The following is a 15,379-nucleotide window of genomic DNA, read 5'->3' as shown; positions in this document are numbered from 1 at the left end:
TACTTCCTCATATCACTAGTGACATATTGTATGTGATTTTGTTACATTTGCAGACACGGACTTTAGGGTGGCTGCAGGGTCCTAGGGAAGTAGTTGATACACTCCATGTGCTGTCTCCTCTGTGGGTCTGAGTAGTTGTGTTTAGTGTGTTTTGGGGAACTCCAGCAGCCACACCCCCTCCTCATTCTGTGTACTCGCTAGTGATGTTTTCACTACTTTTTCTTGCATCTAATTGTTTCACTTTTACCTTCTTCAAGAGAACACTCTTGAGCTAATGGGTATAGATTACTTGTCTTTCACACCATGTTTGCAGAAGGCACATTCTTAGCCAAAGTTGTTGTCTACCTATATGCAACTTTCTTCCATCCACTTCCAAACCTTTTACTGTTATGCATTGTTTATCTGTGGCGGCTGGAAGCTGCTGTATACATATCACTTGCTCTGGATTGGTATTATCTTTAGATATATTCATAGCAGTCAGTCCCAAACCCTGGACAGAGCTCACCCCTAGCCTTCATAGTAACATGGTAGTGGCTATGTTCCCCAAAATCTCAGTGAGAGTTTAGCCTCCACTCTGCACAAGAGGAGTTAGTGCTGAAAGGACATTCTGGGTGTTGTAGTCCCGCAGCCTTGTTTTGCCTGAAAAACCTGCTGGGGACAGATTTGAACAAAAATGGGTTTCTGCTGACGACAGTGCAAAATATATGTAACGAAAAACATTGGTTTCTGTTCTATACGAGTAATTTTGATTATTTTATTTTTGTTTATAAATGGATGATCTTCAATTTAACATTAGTCTTCGTAAGCTTTTTGAAAGTTACAAATCGAACTTCTATAAAGTGTGGAAAGGTCACGAAGTATAGAAGTACTCTGCCATTTTAGTTTTTTCTTTTGAGTATTTTGTAGTTGTGTAAAGTCTTTAAGTGTGTTTTTTTTTTTTTTTTTAGTGCAGTTAGGTGAAACGTTATACACCTATAACTTCTTTTACAGTTGTCACTTTTATATATACTTGTGTTAGTATACACCCACTTGCACTTGTGTACCTGGAATATGACAGCTAAGACACGTGAGGAGAATCTTCATGCTGTTCTGTACAGTTATGAATAATATACATTAGCTTATTTTCATATCATGTACATACAGTATGTATCTCCAATATAGTCCACTGCAGTCACCATGCTGTATACCTTGATAACACAGTACAGAACATGTAATATAACAAATAGTTTGCGGTTTGTAATAAAGCAGGTGTGAGTCTGTTGAGCAGTCATTCAACCATTTGTAATAAGTGCGCCTTTGATAAGGTGGTGATGAGTATAGACTGGAGTGTTGCACACAACGTACCTCCTTCGTATGGGAATTTGCATATTGGGTACACTCTACTATAGGCTAGGGGAAATTTACTAAGAATCGTGTATGGTTGATTTTGCATATTTCTGTGATAAAGGTGCGATGTTGCAAATTGGAATTTTACTAATGGTTAAATCGCATGTATATACCACATGTCAAACGCGACTTCACAGACCATATCGCATCAAAGCACCATCAAAACAAACAATCAAAATTACATTGGTACGGACCCAAATCATGAGTTTACTAAGAATAGGGTTTACCAAGTTGACAATACTCGCACCCAAATCACACTTCAATGCACAAAATCAATACACCTTTTGTAAAACATCACGTTGATATATAAAACCATTCACAGATGGTGTAATGGTTAGCATTACTGCCTCACAGCACTGAGGCCTTGGGTTCAATTCCCACTACGGCCCTTACTGTGTGGAGTTTGTATATTCTCCCTGTGCTTGCGTGGGTTTGCTCCGGGTATTCTGGTTTCTTCCCACACTCCAAAAATATACTGGTAGGCTAATTGGCTCCTACCAAAAATTAATGCTAGTGTGTATGTGTGTGCGTGTACATGTGGTAGGGAATATAGATTGTAAGCTCCAATGGAGCAGGGACTGATGAGTGGCGAAATATGCTCTGTAAAGCGCTGCGGAATATGTGTGTGCTATATAAATAACTGGTAATAAATAATTGGCCCCAACTCAATGAGGTTGCTTCTAAAAGCCCACAAATTCAGCTGCAGCACTCGCTTTCTGGCTGAGACAGGATACTCAGTTCTGTCTGTACACTCCAACCAACACAAATGCCACAGCCCTTCTAGTCGTGCCATGCCGTGACTCTGTAGTGCTGGACGTCTATTCGTGTTACTTTTTTACTTTTAAATGCGTCTTATTTGCAAAGCCATGCAAATAAGACACACAGCTTCTGCTGCTTAAAATGATATGCAGCATGCCTATATTATATGTGCAACTGTGGGTGTATCTGCATGCAAAATATTCCAGTACGTTAGTGTCAGTGGCTGTAACATACAGATGCACCCTCAGTCACACACAGAATATAGGCATGCCACATATCATTTTAATCAGCAGAAGCTGCTTGTGTGTCCTGTTCGCATCACTTTGCAAAGAAGACGCATTTGAAGGTAAAAAGTCACATGGCACTACCGAGTCACGCCACGGTATAGTGCAACTAGAAGGGCTGTTTAAAGCGCAAGGATGTAAGATATTTGTGGACATCTGTATGTTTGCGAATTTCACAGTTTGGCTTTGATTGCACAGCAAATTTGAGTTCCGTCGTTTCCCAGATTTGCATCTTTAGTTGCAACAAACACCCGATATGACTGATCTTGCAGATGCCATAACTCGACTAGTAACACCATCAAATGACAAAACACAAGCCAATACGATTCTTTATAAATGCGCGTCTTGCTGCAACAAAAAATGTTTTGGCGAGAATGGATTCCCAACATGATTCTTGGGAAATTACCCCCTAGATATGGGACAAATCCAGACAACTAGCCTTTTGGATATAAATTTCATATTTAACACCAAATTGTGTAAAGGCTGACTCTTCCTTTTAAAAACGTAATCCACGTTGTACCTCACCATATTAAAGTGCCCAATATATTGTTCTTTAAGTTTGGGTTTAAAATAAGGTAATAGCAATAATCTAAGGGCAGTTATTTAAGGTGTATAAATGATCAGTAAGAGGGATCTTGATTTTTAAAGTATTTGTGTATCTTATAGCCTGTGAGATGGTGATTTGCCCTTAACTCATGGACTATTACGTGTACTCCTAGACATTAAAAACGTTCTTTTTCTAATCCTACAAATCCTCTCACTATGACAGAACTTTAGATTCTAGCCGGTGAATGTATTTGATTGCAAACTACGCTCTAATTCCATTTTAGGCTTCTAATGTTTCTGAGTTAGTAATATTTCTCTCCTACCAGTCTTATGCTGGGCATACACTATACAATTATCTCTTCAATCTGGCTGGTTGGAATGAAAACCTGGTAATGTATGGGAGCAAATGACAATCGACCATTTCCTCACAAACACTGGAAAATGGACTAAAAATGGTTGTTCAGACAAATTGGTTAAAACAAACAAATGTAACCAATTTGAACAATTGTTTTGTTTTTTGTTGTTGTCAGTTTTCCAGTGTTTAAAACCATATAATCGACTGTCATTTGCTCCCATCCATTACCAGGTTTTCATTCCAACCAGACAGATATCTGCCAGATAATTGTGTATGCCCAGCATTAGTGCAGCTTTTGGTTGTGATATAGTGGCTGTCGCTGCCAGGTGGGTTAGTTGGCACATTCCCGCAATGCAGATTTTGTGCATATAACGTTAGGTTTACCCAGCTTCCATTATGTATTGTGGATTTATGGCAAAACGTCTGCTGTGTAGTGCAGTAGTTTCCAAACTTTTTTGAATCACGGCACCCTAGACTAGAGTATCAGCACTGTTTTCACAGCACCCCTAGTTGAGAGATTCATTATTTTTTATTTTTTTATTTTTTTTATAGTAAATTGTGTTTACCAGTCATCCTTAGGTTCAGTTATGTGGTGGTGGACAGGTTTGCGCTTCTGTTTGTCCACATATTTACATTAAATTGACCTTAAATAATTTCATTTAGTGCTGGACCTCCAGCCTGAGGCATCCCAGGGAGCCACGGGGCACAGTTTGGGAACCACTGGTGTAGTGTATTACTGTCCGATTAGATTGAAAGAAAGCCACAATGTCTGAGTGTTTGTTTGTAATCTAAATTATAATTTTTTTTTTTTTTCTTTAGTTAATTTAATGGAAACCTGAAAAACTCAACCTAGAGCTTAAAGTAATTCATAGCGGTGTCCTATGTAGGTAAAATCACACGCATGCAGGAGTGATAGATAGTATGCAAAATCTCTTTACATACTCGTTATATAAAAGGTCCAGTGGTGGACAGCTGGTGCAACCAATACAAAGTACAAATTGTACAAGACATGTTAGGCTGACGGAGAATGTGCAGAGAGGACCCGGCTGGTACAATCTAGAGGATTCCTATTCCGGCTTGTTATTTAAAGTCAGACTCCTAATCTGTATTCCAGGCTGTGGCATGGCACAAGCAGATAGTGCTTCTTATCTGGAACAGTTTAGTGAGCAGAAGTAAATTTTTTTTGTTGTTGTTTCTCTTTTATGACTGTATCATGTTTGTATTCTGTAAGTAGCGAGCACCATAAATAAACGTTAGTTATAGTTGTATGTGTTTTGTATATAAGGTGTATAGTTGTGTGCACTGAGCGATATAAGGTTCTAGTGCTGCTGGGTGTGTAGTGTAATTGCAGGCCATTCTCCTGCCTGCTCAGTAATGTGACAGACTATATCTTAATGTACAGTGTTAACCCGCTCGCCTTTCACGTTCAATACAATTTCTAAGATTACGTTACCTTAGTTTTAGGCCCGTATTCAATTGCCGGCGAAAAGTCAGAATCCGCAAAAAAGTATCGCGGATGACGTTATTTCGCCAGGTGGAAAGTTTCCACCGTATTCAGTTCCAAAGACATTTCGCGTACGCGGAAAGTCAATGCAGTGTATCGGCGGAAAAGTTTTGCCTGTGAATAGCAAGCGGAAAATGTGCAGAATTGCTTTTTTGGGGTGCAAACTTCGGTAAACCCCCCTGCGCCCTTAGGACAGTACCCCAAAGATAAACTGTCACATTTAAAGAAGACGACAACTTTGGAACACCCCACAAATGTACTTTCATTTTGGGGGCAAAAAAGTGCAAAGTTGGGGAGCAAACTTAAAAACTAGCAAAATAGACTTCAAGGGGGGTACCCAAGTATGGGATAGGTGTTTGTTTGAATGCAGGTGCTCGCGGCAGGTGGGTTTTTATCGTAATTTAAACTTCAGTTTAGCAACTTTAATAATATGCTAGCACCCATTTTCAAGTACCCCAAATTTTCTGTCAGTTATTTTCACAAAAAATACTCATTTATGCTAATCTTCACCATTTGTGTTAATGCGCTAATTGGCACCAATTGGCACAACTTAAGTAGTCCAAATACCTTCATTAGGGCTAATCGGGGGCATCTAGAGTGATCCCCAATGTTAGTGCAAACTTTTTGGGGGTGTCGGGCTGAGTTCCCCATTTTTAACAGGACTTTTCGCCGGGTGCCATTTTCGCGTCCTTTCTAATTGAATATGGCGAATAGCGGGAGCGCGCCTGATAATTTTCCGCATGCAAAACACGTGATGTAGGCGAAAGTATCGCGGTTGCGAAAATAATTGAAAGGCCCTAAGTCAGGATTCCAATCCCCTTTTTCTTTCTTTCTTTCTTTCTTTCTTTCTTTCTTTCTTTCTTTCTTTCTTTCTTTCTTTCTTTCTTTCTTTCTTTCTTTCTTTCTTTCTTTCTTTCTTTCTTTCTTTCTTTCTTTCTTTCTTTCTTTCTTTCTTTCTTTCTTTCTTTAATTTACGTAAGATCTGTAAGCCAGAATGTTGTTCTATGGTGACACAAATGACAATGCTCAAGGGCTGTTTTCTTTTACTTGTTTGGGGAAAGGGAGATGTGCAGTGGGTCTGTAATTATAAACTTTTTGCTTGTTTTTTATTTTATTTTTTTAAAAGATTTTGTTTACATTCTAAACTTGTGGATTATTAAAATGTTTATTATTGTGCCATCATATTAACTAACACTGTAGTGATATTATTTAATATATAATATCATCAGTTTCTGCCCCTTGCTGTCTAAACGCCTGAAACCAGTGGTTCCCAAACTAGGTGTCGTGTGGTGTTTCAGGACCAAATCCTATTATTTATGGTCCGTGCGATGGGCAAAACCAGTGCTGGTGGCTGCCAATCATAATGTATGTGGACAAGCAGAAGCGCAGCCCGGTGCACCATATAACTGTTATGGGGGACCCTGCTAGTACCATAGGGTGTAGAAGATGCTGTGGTCTTGCTGTTAATTTCCAAAAACTTGTTTGTAGTTTGCCTCCCCTCTGTACACCCCTCCACCAATCGGAGATCAGTTTTCCCTTTAGTGCCTATTTGTTTGTCATTTTGGCTGGAGTGTAGTTCACTGGGAGTGTATACGAGTGCTTATATAGTGCTCCTACTGACTGCCTGAAGGTTGGGGTGTCACCTGTGGCCGGGGACCTGTGCACATTGGGGGCGTTTGGTGCATTGGAAATAGTGGAGCAGGCCTGCATCAAAGTATTGGCAAACTCATTAAAATTGATCAAGGGGTTCTGAGCGTCCTTTGGTTGTAGATGAACAGACCAGGAGCCTGATTCATTGCTATTGCAACCGCAGTTGCGATCCGTAATTACGCACGCAGTCTCCTTGTGATAGTATGCTAATCCACTGCGATCGCTTTGCCCGTCACAGCACAACATAAGAACGCCCACTTTACCTTACACACATCCGTAATTGTTTAGCAAGACTGTGAAACCATCGCTAACATGGAGTACAATCACAGCCTCACGCACACTTGCACAAGCTCTGACCTTACTGGGGAATTGCTAACCTCGTCGCACGCTGTGAGTGCTTCAGCTGCATAAGGCATCTCAGTGGATCACCTATACACGCCCACTGCAACGGCGTTCAGGCGCACTGGCACGTCTGCGTTTCGGCGCCCCCCCCCCCCGCCCCATCACCTACCTCAAACTGCACTTGCTGTCAATCACTCTGCGATGGGTCTGCGTAGTCACTGGTGTAGTGTATTACTGTCTGATTAGACTGCATGAAAGCCACAATGTCTGAGTGTTTGTAATCTAAATTAGAATTTTTTTTTTTTAGCTGACTTTTTTTTTTCTTTAGTTAATTTAATGGCTGGTTTGCGCCCTGTGATGCATGCACAGAATGCAACAATCGGACGATTGCATGCGTAATCACAGTTGCGATCTGTAATGAAGCAGGCCCTAAGTCCTTTCCTTCCTCTTGTGACTCTTTCAGTTAGTATCTCCAGTGATAGAAGGTGAGTTTCCTTGGGGCTGAGACTGAGGACCTATCTAATCCTGAAATTGAGTCTGTCAAACCACTAATACTAAGGAGTCTGAGAATCCGAGTATTTCCTTGTATAAAGAGGAAAAGGAGCACGGTGTCTACGTTTGGACCATTTCGCTGGCATCTCAGGCCACAGAAAGGGGCACTTTACTCTGAGTCACCATCTAGAAGCCTACAGTTCAGCAATTGTTCGTTTTGGAAAAATGAGAGACTTTTTCAGGAGGTAATTAGATAGGTAAGAGGTTATGATCTGGTCCTTCCAGCAGCTGTTACTTTTCCAAACCCCTTCTGAGAGACCATCCTGTCATCACTGCCATAGAGTGGGACAAAATTCTTTCCTCCATGGATATAAAAAAAATGGATATGTCCATATGACAATCTTAGGCCCGTATGCAATTGGCCATGAAAAGTCGGGGACTTTTCGCCTGTTGTACTTTCCGCCGCATTCGCCAGTCAAATTTGGGCTACTTGAAAATGGGTGCTAGCATATTTTTGTGTCTTGGAAGTGCACTTAAAAAAAAAAAAAAAAAGTGAAAAATCCACCTGCTGCATGCACCTGCAATCCTAAAAACACCTGCCGCATCCATACAGCCCCCAACAAACCTATTTTGCTTCCTTTTATCCTTGTCTCACCACTTTTTTAATTTTCGCCCCAAAAATGACATGCCTTTTTTGGGGAGTTCCGAGGTAAATTGTTTTTCTTTTTTGGCTGACTTGTCCTTTTGGGCGGGGGGTGTCCAAAGGGTTCTGAATCAATTCCCAACATTTGCACCTCAAAATAGAGATTTTGCACTTTTTTCCGCCTGCCATTCATTGGAGAAACTTTTCTGCCTGTTTCAGTGCATTGAGTTTCCGCTTAGGCGAAAACGTCCTGAAATTGAATTTGGAGATAAGACGCAAACAGGCGAAAAGCAGCAGTAGGCAAAACTTTTTAGCCGATTACGGCTTTTCGCGTCTAATTGAATCCGGCCCTTACAGGGTTATCAGAGCCTCCTGTGGTTCGCAGTGGGGACTACCCATTACCAGTTCAGACCTCTGACCTTTAGCATGTCCATTTCACAGGTTTCCAGCAAAGTCATGGCGTTTGTAGCATCGTTTTTACATCCTACTGTATTTGCACAAGTTTCTGATAAACACAAACTCTGCCTTTCTTCTACTGACTCATTTGCAGCTGACAGAGGAAACGGTTGGGTTAGTATCAAAAGTCCATTCTTCCCCTGCCAAGCACATGCTTTTTCTAGGTCTCCTCCAGATATCAGTCTTTTTGTTACAAGAGAAGATTCTTTCTGTGAAGAAGCAGATGAATGCAATGCTTTCTGGCAGACAGGGATTAGTGCTCCAATGCATGAAGCTAATGGTGAGAATTGTTTCCTGCTCAGAAGTGGTGCAGATGCAAACCCACTTTTTGGCAACTCCGTTCTTTAGGCTGTCACAATCTACCTCTCAATCACTTCTACGGTGGCTGAGTAAACTTCATCTTGGCGAGGGTCACCCCATTTAAGTTTCGGGATTGGAACATTGTGACGACCATGGACAACAGCCTACAACAAAGATGGAGAGTGGTGATAGCACTCCTTTTATCTGCAGTGGCTTTGGTTTCTGCTTGAGGCAAAGCTTGTTATAAATGTTTTAGAAAAGGTGGGTGGACAACCTGGAAGCAGACTTTCTGAGCCAGCATGTCCTCATTCTTAACTGACGTTCTCTCTCCACTGGGAGGTCTTGAACCAGGTTGTGGAATTATAGGGGCAGCCACGGCCAAACAGTAGTGCTGGGCTGCAAGCTGGTCCTGCTTCCATACGTTGAGTATGTGGAGATTGGTTATTAAGTATTGTTTGGCTACTGTTCTCATTCAGTAAAAGGAAAATGTAGTGTGCTTTGTTTTTATAAACCCTCCGTCCTGCTTGGTGAGGGTGAAGCTGTCCACTCAGTTTCCGTAGGGATCACTCTACTTCTAAAACGGACAGGGATGGGCGTAATAAGGAGCCCGTCCATCATATTTAGGAGCCCGGGAAGCATGGGAATTCTCTAGGTAGAAAGATTTTGAGAAGGCTCTTAATCAACTTGCATTGACTGTTGTCTGCACTTATAATAATAATAAAAATGACTGTTTTGTGGGTGTTAATTGTGGACTCCATTATGCAGACATTAATCATTTGTAATTTGTTTATTTTCTTTCATCATTAGATGATGAGGAAATGCAAAGTGTTATTCTCTCCTCGCATCTTGTATAATTTATGCAAGTAGGCTATTTTGCAAAAGTAAAACCGTTCTGAGCATTTAGTTTTCTAATATAATATGGAGCTTTGTGTTGGCTCATTCAGGCCAAGGCTATGAGCGTTCTGTGTGATAGAGGGGACAAATAAAATGCATTCACAGGTTTTATGCCTTTGTGCAGATTATCTAATCCAGGGATAGGTGCACCCCCCCCCCCAAACCAGAGCTCCTCTTTGGGATAGAATGGACTGTTTTATTGTTATTTAAATATGCGATATTAGTGGAACTCTCTGGTGTGAGATTTCAGTGTCACTGTGTTCTATTGATGGCCATTTTCTTGAACATCCTCTTCCGTCAGATATTAGTGTCTTTGTAATAAGAGGAAACCATTGTCTCCTCCTGGCACATGCGTGGATTTGTATTTTAAGCTATTGCTAGACTGATGCATGATATTTTCTCATGTGAAATTGAGTGATTGAATGAATTAACCGTCGGCTACTACCAGCAGTTTCCTGAACAGTAGTTCTTGTACGGTGGCCCAAGTAATCCACATTACATGTGTCGCAGGCATAAGGTCATGGAAGGATGAGACTGGATAGTGAAACACTTTGGCTTACAACAGTCTCTACATATTTCACTGTAAATAGTGTTGAATATACTGTGGGGTTTTTTTTTTGGTTTTTTTCGTAATGGTTTGCTTTGTTTTACCAATACTTTTACATGACCATGATTAAGGAACTAATACTCAAGGAGTTTTGTTACGTCTAAATTGCCACTTACGAGCATTCTTCGTAGAAAATAATATGCTGTTGGTTGTGTTTAAAAAAAAAAAAAGTCAGAACCAGCAATCGTCTACAGATTCCCACATGAACTTGGCAGTGAACCCCAAATTCATTATAATACATTGCTCCTATAGAATACCACAGCAGGTGCAGCCTGCTTATCTGGCATTATTGGGTTATATTATAAGTATTAGTCTCTACAGTAGAGAGAGTCAACATTTCACGCTTTAGCTGCTGTGGAACTACTCATCCTAGCATGCCCTGCCACAGTATTGCTATTTGGGCATGCTCTGATGTGTAGTTCCACAGTAGCTGGAGGGCAGCATGTTGAATACCCCTGGTCTATAGCATTAGAAAAACGTATTCAAGTTTTCTCTTTCATCCACTAGAGGACACTGGAGGTGCTTACGCTGGGGTATAGATGTGTGGATAACTGGAGCCGGCACTTTAAATAATTTAGAAGTGTGAAGCTCCTCCCCCTCTATGCCCCATCAGCCCTCAGTTTAGAAAATGTGCCTCTAGGAGCTGGTCACATTATGCTGTGCTCCAGCAAATACATTTATTTTATTTCTTTTGTTTATTTATAGCATCTTTTACAGGTCCAGTAGGTACCCTTCGCCACCTATCTAAAAGGTGGAGTCCGGGTACCTGGCGCCCTGGTGTTTTAGCAACCAGGAAGGAGTGCACAGGGCTCATTACAAGAGCTTCTGTCAGCTCCTTATCGCCACAGCTAAGTCTTCACACAAGAAAAAGAAGACTGCTGACCTGCCGAGAGAGGCCTCCGGGGACACGCAGTTAGTAACATGCTGCGCATCCCCCGGCTCCTGCCCCCGCTGCCCGGCGCTGACACAGCATGCTGCGCTGTGTCAGGTGTGCATAGCGCTGTTAGCTCTACCAATGTCCCGCTGTCGGCGCTGCCCTGCGCTGTTAGGGAAGCTGCGTGTACACAGCGCTACACGCGGCTCCCTGCTTCTCCCCTCTCCCCGCTGATACATGCAGTGTAGAGCGTAGGGGGAGTTTATGGCCACATAGCAGCCATAATTGGAGCCCTTAGGGCATGAAGGGGGCGGAACCTAATCAGCGCGGGCTCTCTCTTCTATACGCGGCAAGCGGCTGTATTAAACAGCGTGGCTGCGTTTTTAACTAATACACTGCATCTCTCCCTTATACAGGGAGTGTGCAGCAGATCAACAGAGGCTGGATTCTCTTGCTCTACAACCTGGCTGCAGTGTGCAGATACAAATTAGGCACAGAAGGCTCTGCTACAGAGGCTGTGCATAATACACTGGGGGTGCAGGGAATCTGATCTGTGGGAAGGGAGTGGGGTGTGTCTCCTCCTCTGTGTCCCAAGCCAGCCTTCTGTTTTTTCTTTACTTCTGTATATACTCTGTCCCTCTGTGTGTGGTGACTGTCTATCCATGTCAAACAGAACAAAGGCGTCTCAAAAGATGTTTGTTTGTTCTAGGTGTAACAACAAACTATCCAAGCTGCATGCTGCTGGGTCCACGTTATGTGATGCTTGTATAGCAATTGATCCACCTGTGGCTAATACTGCCTCACCTGCGCCTACATGGGCCGCTGACATGGTAGGAGTAATGACGGATTTAACGTCTGAGTTAGCTGAGGCACGCAAGTCTCAGCCTCCCTGGGTTGCTGGGCTAACCAAGTCTCTTGACACCCTGGTACAGGTTATGGGTACAGCTGTGTCCGCACCCTCCACTTCCCTACAAGGACCGACACAAAAGCGTCCTTTATCGACTGTTCTCCAGTCAGAAGAATCTGACGAGGAATTCCTCGCTACGGAGGATACTGAGGAAGGGGAATTGGAGGAAGCATTACAGGACGATACCCCTCTAGAGTTAGAGTCCACTTCTCCCGGGGTGGAATCTCTAATTTTGGCGGTCAGAAAAATCCTTAACTTACCTGAGGATGTTATTCCTGCATCCCAGGAGTGTGAATTATTTCATGAACAACCAAAGAGCTCGGCGGTTTTTCCGTTCTCACTGCATCTTCATCAACAGCTCTGTCGCCTGGAAACAACCGGATAAACTGTTCCAAATTCCACGCCGGTTTCCTTCTAGCTACCCTTTTCCATCATCCATGATGGAGAAGTGGGAAATACCCCCTCCAGTAGATGCGTCCGTCTCCCGTCTTTCTAAGAAAACAGCACTCCTAGTACCGGGAGCTACAGTACTAAAACATCCTTCGGATCGTAAATTGGAGTCAACGCTAAGATCTATTTATACTGCGGTGGTTTGCTGGCTTGACCAGTTGATTACAGGTTTGGACTCAGGTACTTCCAGAGCAGAGTTACGCTTACTAGCAGAACACATCCGCGAGTCTGCAGTTTTCCTGGGAGAAGCGTCAAAAGATATCAGTCAGATTAGTGCTCGCATATCTGCTTCTGCTATTTCGGGCCGCAGAGCCCTCTGGTTGCGTGCCTGGCATGCGGACGCAGAATCCAAGCGTGCGGTGTAGGGTTTACCATTCAATGGCGACATGCTGTTTGGCCCAGAATTAGACAAATGGATATCCCAGGCCACGGGGGGTAAGTCTTCCTTACTCCCGTCAACTGCATCGGCTCCCAGAAGATCTTACACTGGACCTTCCTTTCGTGCGCCACATTCCTTTCGTGGTAGAGCCAGAAGTGCTCCCTCCCAAGCAAGAGGTGGCAGAGGTAGAGGTCGCCCATACACGGTTGCACGTAGACAGGAGCCTAAGCCAGCTGAGAAACAGGTGGCATGACTGTCTTCCATCCCACCTGGGACCATCTAGAGTGGGAGCCCGCCTGTAAGGATTTCAACAAGTTTGGAACCAGACATCTCCAGAACCGTGGATCCGCAGACTAATTTCCCTGGGGTACAGAATAGACTTCGAGGTCCCCCCTCCACCTCTGTTCTTTACTACAAGTCTGCCAATACTTGCAGACAAGGCCAGGGTTCTACAGGAGGCTATCAAGTCTCTAGTAGTATCATCTGTGCTAGTTCCAGTTCCAGAACATCAACGAGGTATGGGGTTTTACTCAAACCTGTTTGTAGTACCCAAGCCGTATGGCTCGGTCAGGCCCATCTTGAACCTCAAGTCATTGAACCTGTATCTGAAGATGTATCGGTTCAAAATGGAGTCTCTGCAGTCCGTTTATTGCGAGCTTGGAACCAGGAGAGTTCCTGTTATCCCTGGATATCAAGGATGCTTCTCTCCACGTTCCCAGCTGGGAACCACACCAAGCCTTTCTGCGTTTCGCCATATTGAAGGATCATTATCAGTTTCGGGCATTGCCGTTCGGGTTATCCTCGGATCCCTGCATCTTCACCAAACTCATGTCAGTCATGATTGCTCTCCTTCGGTCATCGGGAGTGAACATAATCCCTTATTTGGACGACCTGTTACTCAAGGCGCAGTCGGTAACTCTTCTTACAAGTCATGCCTTACTGACATATCCGACTCTAATCCAACACGGTTGGATAATAAACTTCAAGATAATCAAATCTCAATCCGTCCCAGAAGCTCCTATTTCTAGGCATGATCTTAGATACGGCATCACAGAGGATCTTTCTTCCAATAGACAAAGCCCGGGATATCCGGTTGTTAGTTCAGCTGGTCCTCAGACCAAAGAAGGTATCCCTCCTTCTTTGTCTGCGTCTCCTGGGGAAGATGGTAGCGTCCTTCGAGGCACTACAGTTCGGGCGGTTCCACTCCAGGATGTTTCAGCTGGACCTACTAACACAGGAGTCAGGGTCTCATCTGCTTCTACATCGACAGATCCGTCTCAGCCCAGCTACCGGAGTGGCCCTTCTCTGGTGGACACAATCAAACAATCTTTTACCGGGCCGGAGATTCAGGGTGTGGGACTGGATCATCGTAACAACGGATGCCAGCCTTCGAGGATGGGGAGCAGTAGTCCTCGATTATCATTTTCAGGGTCGATGGTCCACTCTAGAGCAAAAGTGGACCATAAATGTGTTGGAACTCAGAGCAATTTACAATGCTTTAAGAACTCGTCCGGTAAGAATTCAGTCCGACAACGCGACGGCCATCGCGTACATCAACAGCCAAGGAGGGACTCTGAGTCGCCTAGCCATGCGAGAAGTTACTCGGATTCTCAGGTGGGCCGAGAGGCAGTCAGTAATCCTGTCGGCAGTATTCATTCCGGGTGTGGACAACTGGGAAGCAGATTACCTAAGCCGACAGGATATCCACCCCGGGGAATGGAAGCTTCATCCAGACGTGTTCAACGCGCTGACACGTCGATGGGGATGTCCTCAGGTGGACTGGCGTCACGATTGAATCGTCAGCTCCCGGTATATGTTTCAAGAACTCGAGACCCGCAGGCAGTGGCAGTAGACACTCTGACAGTTCTGTGGAACTACGACTTGGTTTACCTCTTTCCTCCGATTCCAATTCTTTCTCGACTGCTAAAAAGGATAAAACACGAGTTCGCCTCTGTCATTCTCGTGGCTCCGAACTGGCCTCGGAGAAGTTGGTTCATCAGACGATCTGTGGCCCCTTCCTCTGCGCCTGGATCTGCTACTGCAGGGTCCTTTAGTACACCCCAACCAAGCGCAACTGCGTTTAACGTGGTGGCTCTTGAAACTGATATCCTAAGACGCAGAGGAATTCCAGACTCTGTCATTGCCACCATGCTACGCGCCAGGAAACCAGTTTCGGCTGCGCATTATCACCGCATCTGGCGTTCTTCTATCTCGTGGTGTTCCAGTCGGGATCTTCCATCTAGGACTTTTCGGTTGTCCCGGTTTCTGCTTTTTCTTCAGACTGGTCTGGATTCTGGCCTTCGTCTTGGAACTTTAAAGGTGCAGGTTTCTGCCCTTTTCCATTTTCTTTCAACGGAAATTGGCCCTCATTCCTGAGGTGCAGACGTTTCTTCAGGGGGTCTTGCGTGTGCAGCCTCCTTTTGTACCTCCGATAGCTCCCTGGGACTTGGTGCTTTTGTTTCTTCCGTCGTCCATGTTTGAACCTTTGGAAGAGGTTGATATTAAGTACTTGTCTTGGAAGACTGTCCTCCTCTTGGCTCTAGCTTCGGCT

At 43.8% G+C, this 15,379-nt stretch overlaps 1 protein-coding gene across 5 annotated transcripts in view; it reads left to right on the top strand.

Annotated features, from left to right (window-relative positions):
* GPBP1L1 (GC-rich promoter binding protein 1 like 1) overlaps positions 1 to 15,379 on the top strand; it is a 37,260-nt gene that overhangs the window by 1,066 nt on the left and 20,815 nt on the right. The gene's annotated exons all lie outside the window — the stretch shown is intronic.

The sequence above is a fragment of the Taudactylus pleione genome, unplaced genomic scaffold, assembly GCF_031769625.1.
Source record: "Taudactylus pleione unplaced genomic scaffold, aTauple2 ptg000662l, whole genome shotgun sequence".
Lineage (NCBI taxonomy): Eukaryota > Metazoa > Chordata > Amphibia > Anura > Myobatrachidae > Taudactylus > Taudactylus pleione.
This window is presented reverse-complemented; position numbering and strand designations above follow the sequence as displayed.